This window comes from Mus caroli, unplaced genomic scaffold (assembly GCF_978045245.1).
Source record: "Mus caroli unplaced genomic scaffold, Mus_caroli_1 scaffold_3, whole genome shotgun sequence".
Taxonomy (NCBI): Eukaryota; Metazoa; Chordata; class Mammalia; order Rodentia; family Muridae; genus Mus; species Mus caroli.
This window is the reverse complement of record NW_028227258.1, coordinates 25,879,767-25,887,001: the sequence shown is the minus strand read 5'-3', so window position 1 is coordinate 25,887,001 and position 7,235 is coordinate 25,879,767.

Below are 7,235 nucleotides of genomic sequence, written 5' to 3'. Positions count from 1 at the left end.
ACAGATGTCAGATAGTAAAGTGTAAAGTATACAAAAATACTGGTAAACTTGAGGCTCCACCTCCAGAAGTGGCACCAACTCCACCACCAGAATGGAGTACACCAATCTCTCGATGTCTGAAAGAAAATTAATGTTTCACTCAGTTTGTCTAACTTCTTGGACCCAAATAAAAGATGTATTGGGGACTACATTCAAATTGTCAACTGGCAATTTGCAATTCTGCATAGAGGAATGTGACAGATAGGACTCTTGCCAGATAGGACCTCTTTGCCAGATAGGTCTCTTATTTCCAAGCCTGTCTGACTCAGGAATGTTTTCATCCAAGGTAGATTTCAAGAAGAAAAGGCCACAATGTGGAAGGGAAAGCTTTAAAAAGGGAGCAAATGCAATGTTCATTCGGAAGCAACAAAGAAAATCAGTGTAAAATTAACAACTCTGGAAGGTGGGAGGTTGTATTTTCAGGTAGTTTGCTTCTATAGTACTGTTCTACTAAATAGCTTTAACACTTTGCTAACATTAATTAAACCTCACAAACCCTGTGAGATAGGTAATTACTATAATTAAAGTGATATTTCAGACTGGTAAAATGAGACTTAAAATACCCCAAGGTCAGAGTAAAACTGTAAGGCCTAGTTTCACAGCTCAGTTATACATTCTTATGTCAGATGACTATCCTAGAAAGGGCTTTGCCTGTTTTATGTCTTGTTCTCTCTGCAGGCTTAGATTAAGATATAATGACAAGTAAACTGAGACATTCGACTGCAAGTTGTTTAAGGAAGGTTGAAGATGAGATGAAAGAACATCTAATAGGATGGCCTATATTCCATAATACTATATATACCATGGCAAATTCAGTGCACATAAACGACTCTCCATACTCCACAACAACATATAAGGGGCTGCCATTACGTTAGAAAGAGAACTGGGCAGAGGGACAGAAGGAAGTCTTCTTGTTGCTATAACTACAGAATAGCAAAGGTCAGCACAGGGAGGGGGCGGGGATCCTGTCTGTATTGAATTTTAACAATTCAGTGATATTATCTAGAATTCTTCCTCTCAAGGAAGGAAAATGGAAGTGTGCTTTTTTTTTTTAATGGTTAATTGAAAATAAACACTGGGAACCTTTGTTTTTAGAAAAGCACAGAGAATTGTTTTATTAGAAGTAAAGTTTTAATACTAAACTATATACAAACTTGGATATCTGCAAATACTTTTATGAAAAATTATTGGACTTAAATATATCGAGGCCAGGGTAAGAGGTTTACCCACGTGAACCAATTATTTCCATTAACCTCAACTGCCACTGTTTTCTGTCTTGACTCTGGTCATCCACACTATAGAAGAATCTACCTGGTCACTAGAAAAGCATGGCGGGAGAATGAAGACAGCTGAACAGGTAGCTTATAACTCAAGATGCCTGTGTTAGCAGCAAAATGTACCAGAATATGAAGTTTAATGTGGTGATGCTGCGGTTGCTGATGTTGATGCTGATGCCGATGCCTCCATAGTAATTGAAGTGAAAGACAATGACAGGTGTATAGACTTTTAATTTTTAAGATCTAGTATAATCACATCACAACTGTGGATTCATAGCAGCAAGTAAATCTTGAAGGGTTTTCTTAGCATGAACCATTAAGGAATGCGAAATGTTATATGAGCACTAGAGGCATAGGTCTCTAGGATAAGTAGCAGTATTTGGATCATAGTTGTTAATTTTTCTGTCTGATAATAGCAAGTTAAACTATGCTGCATCTGAGGAAGTGGGCTTGCATAGAATTCTTAGAGGGATTAACAGAAGCTGGCCTCACCTAAAGTTTATCTCTAAGCCATTTAATTCAGGTTTATGACATTTCCTGTAACTGTATTTCTGCTTTCTTTGTTGTTGAGTAAATCTTTATTTGAACAACCTAGCTCTGTCTAACCTGTCTTTAGATAGTTAAGGAATCAACCGTTCCTAGATGCCAAACTTCCCATTAAATCATGAAGAAACTGCGTCTTATGGTGGTAATCTCAAAGGGCAATAATTGGTAAAATAGCCCCCAGGAGGGAAAGGAATCTCGAGGTGAGATTCAGAGCTTTGTAGTCTGCACTGTTACCCAACAGGTTATTCTTCAAGTGTTACTGTGGGTGGAGGGTTCCAGACGTTCCTCATACATTTTTTTTCTCTTCTCTGTAATAGAGTTACAATCAGTAGGTGACCACCAGGGATCTTTGCAGCTATCTGTGGCAAGTTCCCAGTTCTCAGCAAGTGTGTGGTAGCTTGGATACTGTGTTCCACTTGAAGACCAATCAATCTTGCTTCCTCGGTGCCCTTCAGCCAGCTGAACACTGGAGAAATACTTGATCCTGAAGTCCCAGGTTAGAAGGAAATGGGATCCATGAACCCCTCAGAGCTGGAACCCCTCTGACCTGGAATGACCATCCTTCGGATGGACAATGCATTTCTATCATTTCCTACTGTGGAAATATTGGGATAATGACTGTGATATTGATCACAGAAGCATGCGAAAGATACAAACAGCTTGCAACTCTTTGGCAGCTGTGGCAAGCATCTTGAAGAGCAATCCTTAAGTTTTGGTATTTCACGGAATCATGGATCTTGATGAGAACTAACTTGAAAATTAACAGTTGGCAAACGATTTTCAAAACTTCTGGCATTTTATCTTGGGGAAAACAATATTGGGCACAGACTAGCGAAAGAGATGTTGGACATTCAAGTATCTAAGAGTATATAAAAAATAATGAGGCTGGAAATGGAAAAGAAAAGAAAATGTGCCTTATTGCATTTGGGGAAGCCTACAGTTAATTCTCTAGTGGAAAGAAGATGGATGCCATATTTAAAACCTGAGGAGGATTGTTTACAATTTGCCCTGCGTGCTCAGTTGGTGTCACATTAGCCAAGGATCCACAATCATAATTAAATCTAAGATTCTAATATCTAGAGAGCATCTACCAATCAATTAATTATTGATCATAAAACTCAGACTGAAGTTATAATCATACAGCACTGAAGAGACACTGGATTTTGTAAAATCTGCTAAACTGGTGAAATTGACTAAAATTCCTTGACTTTTTTGGAATTCCTTTTTCCTTTTTTTTTTTTTTTTTTGAAAGTATGAGAATAAAATAAGATACTGCAAGTTACTGCACACAGTGCCTGGTATAGATAGGTCACCAATAGTAGTTATCAATAGTAGCTTTAAACATTAAACCAATGCTTTAAATATTTGTAAACTTAGAAGCCAGGTGTGATGGCACACACATAATCTTAGTATTCATCAGGTACAGTTAAGTTCAAGGCTATTGTAAAATATACAGCAAAACCCTGTCTCAACAAAACAAACAAACAGTATTTATACATCCATATTCTTGAAAAGATGTTTAGGAATCTTTGTGCAATACATTTACACATTAAAAAAATGATTGTAGTCTGCTGATAGATTTCATGCGGTGCTCAGTTCAAAATGAAAAGGAAAAGAATACAAATATTGGGTGGAAAATTTCTTTCCTTGAATATGCAAGGCACTCCCAGGAATGTAGAAACGACTCATTAGTTATCCAATTATTTTTTCTGGAAAGACATAACTATTTTTAAACAAACAGCCTATGTCTACAAAAAAAGTCAAACAAAACTGCAACTATGTATACCACGGTTACCTCTGGAAAGACCACCTTGAGTGTGCACACCAGCATTCTTACCAGAGTATGCACTATCCACAACCTACACACGAGCAAATCTTGACAATGTCAATGTAAATCTTTTGAAAATTAAAATATAAAATAGTTTAAGTTGCCTTTTAGCACTCTGTTCTCACAAAACAAATAACTCACCTTTTTCTTCCCTCTCTGAAACCACACTACTATATTACTCCACAAGATGGTTTTTGTTTCTACGGGTAACTTTATTCTACTTTCAAACAAGCATAGTCTGATTTTGTTTGCTTTTAGAAGACTCATTCAGAGTCAGATATTGCAGTACAGATCTAGAACCCCAGCACCGGGGAGTCTGAGTCAGAATGACTGCCAAGGAGGGAACCAGGCTAGCCTGAGCTGTATAGCAAATGCCAGAAATTCCTGGGCTACAGTGTGAGATCCCTTCTCAAAAATCCCATCCAAGTGAGTAGGGGGAAAAGGAGAAAGAATCACATTTAAAGGGACTTAAACATTTTCGCCCTATTTCATGCCTGTTTCTGCCAGTGTGCAGTTCAATAGGTCGACAGGATGTGTTTAGTGTATCTCGGTTTCTTTGAGGCAGGCAGGAAGGGGTTAATTCATAGTTGGATTTTATAAGTTTTATTTATATGCGATGTGTGTTACTTATCTTTCAGTTTGAAGTATTTTCCCCAGGTGATGGGAAGTAGAATGCCCATCACATTAAAATTAGTTAAAAGAGATCATTTAGATACGAAAGGAAAGTTTGGAATTAAAATTAGGGAGGTGGGATAGATATTTGACTCCTTGGAATTACCGGATGAAAGAGTAAAGGGGGAGGGCGAAGCCTTGTAGGGCAGGAAGACCCGGACACAGTGGGAATGGAAGGCGGTGTGGGAGAAGAGAGAAAGGCAGCCACAGACTGAGACCGGCCAAGCATCACATCAAATTTTTTACATTCCGGCATAATAACATTTCAAGGATTCGAACCACCAGAACACCAGTCCCTTTCCCCCTTACTTTAAAAGGGTAAAGATTCTCTTTTAAAGAGTCTCTCCAGGCCCCGCCAGGAAGATCCTTTAAAAGCACGCGACCAGGACGTGAAACTGCGAGCCTTCCTGCACCACACAGGACCTCCCCTCTGTGTCTGGCACAGCTCTTCCTTGCTCAGCCAGGGAACCCAGACAAGTTTATTTACACACCCCCCCGCCCAGCGTGCACAAACACACCCGCAGAGAGCGAGGGCGCGAGGGGCGGGAACGCCCTCTCTTCCATCCCTTCCAAACAATTATCTGCCAGAAGAAAAAAAAAGCAAATCCTTCGCCGCGCCGGAGGCTGGCGGGGCGGCGGGCGAGTCGGGAAACGTGGCCGCGCCGGCGAGCTGGGGATTTGTGAAAAGGAGCGCTGGCCCGCGTGCGCCTCTTGTTCCCCGTGTAATTTGCAGCCAATCATCGGGAGGTGTCCGCGCCCTGCGTCCTGCTCACCTCGGCCCGCCCCCGCCCCCGGCTCCGCACCGCCTCCCTCGCCTTTCTCCGCGCTCCCCTCCCCCAGCCACCGCACACACGCACACACACAAACAGAGCGAGGGGGGGGGGGTGAGAAAGAGAGAGAGAGAGAGAGCGAGAGAGAGAGAGACTCCCCGGCTCCCTCCCTCCCTCCCTCGCACACAGCGACTGGAGACGGACCGGGAGCAACGCGCCGGGAAGAGCAGAGACCACCGACAACAGCCCCGCGCTCTCCCACACACGCTCACACTCGGCGCTTTCCTCTCCACCCCCACCTCCTCCTCCTTCCACCCCCTCCACTAACACCATCTCCTCCTCCTCTCTGCAACAAGAAAAAAAAAAGCCATTTACAGGTATTTTTTTTTCATCCGCATATTTATTTACCCCACCCCCCCCCATTCCCAACAGTTTGTTTACAAGTATTAAAGTTGTAATTGGGAGCTGCCAAGACACATCTGGATTTGTGTTTCTTTGTGTTAGGGGGTGATGTGCAACTAATTAAAGGCAGACTGGCAGCGTCTGCAAATTCTAAGGCTCCCCAAATAAAAAGAGACTGGTAAGTGATTGTTCTTTCTCTTCCTCTGGCTTCCCCGCTTCTCTTTCTCTCTTAAATGTTTGCTGTCCTGTGGGATTGTAAAAGTAGATTAATGCTGGTCTCCAGCAATAAAAACCGTGACTGTATTAATTAATTAATCTGCACCGGCCCCTCCTCCTGAATGTTAAATATGACCTTTGATCTCCATGTCTCTGGTAGATCAGACATACAGTATTAGGCATGTACAGTCACATTGTTCAGAGGCAAAGCAGGATCATGAAGTATGGATGTTTATTTTAGCTTTGGTGTTAGAACTATAGTTATTGGTGTGTGCTTTATTTTGTTGCTAAATAAAAGCCAAACAATAGCTGTGGCTTAGGTACCTTTTTTTCATGCTCCAGGGATGCATTGATTAAACAATAATGACCTGGATGCTGGGCACAATCCTTTTCTACAGTTTCTGGTGGCATTGAACCTAGAGGAGGGAATGGGGGAGGTAGTAGCAATTGGAGAAGCAAGGACAGCTTGTTTGGAAACACCATGCTAAGACTCTGAAAGGGGGATATTAAATCCCTTCTTTATTTGGAACAAGGTCAAAAGACTAAAATGTTAGTGTCCCCTCCCCTCAGTGGGATGATGCCCATTGCATGGTTGGCGGAACTAGTTTCTAGTGACTAGCAGTTATGATGATCTTGCATCTTCAATGTTATTCACAGAAACGGAAGCTGTATGTGTATTCTTACTGTGTCTTTTCCCCCAAACCCTAGCAAGTGTCAGGAATATTTAGCCAGGAGGATTTGGGGGGCACCTTTGTATTGTCATCAGGCCTCAGAAGGGAGCAGTTTTCCCTAATGTGAAACCACAGAGGTGGTTCCTGGGTGATTAGGGGCTTGCTGTGATTGAAGGATGCCTGCTAGCTTCTAATCCAGCTGGAGGGAGGTTCCTTATCTTGCTTTACTTTGCCTAATAGGGATTTGTTTACATAACCCCCCCCCCCTTTTAGGGTGCCTCATCAGTAGACCTTGAAGTTTTCAAATTTGGAGTTTGGACATAGTGGTTCATTAATCTAATTATAAGCATAATTACTATAATTGATATGCATTTGAAACTCTGAAATTGTGAGACAGAGATTGCTAGGCCCTCAGTTTTAATTCCACACCAATCTCTAGGCTTCAGAAGAAGCCAGAGAAAGGTACTCTGGCAAAGGAAAAAAAAAAAGGGGGAAACAAAGAAACTGGTTTTTTAAGGTGAATATACATTTTATATTTTTGCTTTAATTCTTAGAAGACTATGATATACCTCTCACCCTTAATAAACAAGCAGAATCCCTCTTCCTAATGCTTAATGATGGCCTGTAAGCAGAGAGAGAAATGCAAATACCCAGTTAGCATTAAACTTTCCTCTTAAAATATAGCAAAGGGGGGAAAAAACATCTTAATGGTTCTTTGGATAAACAACACCTGAAGGAATCTCCCTTCTCTTTATGCAAAAATCAGTGTTGGTGAATGATTTTTTTTTTTTAAAAAAAAAAACTCCCTTGCTTT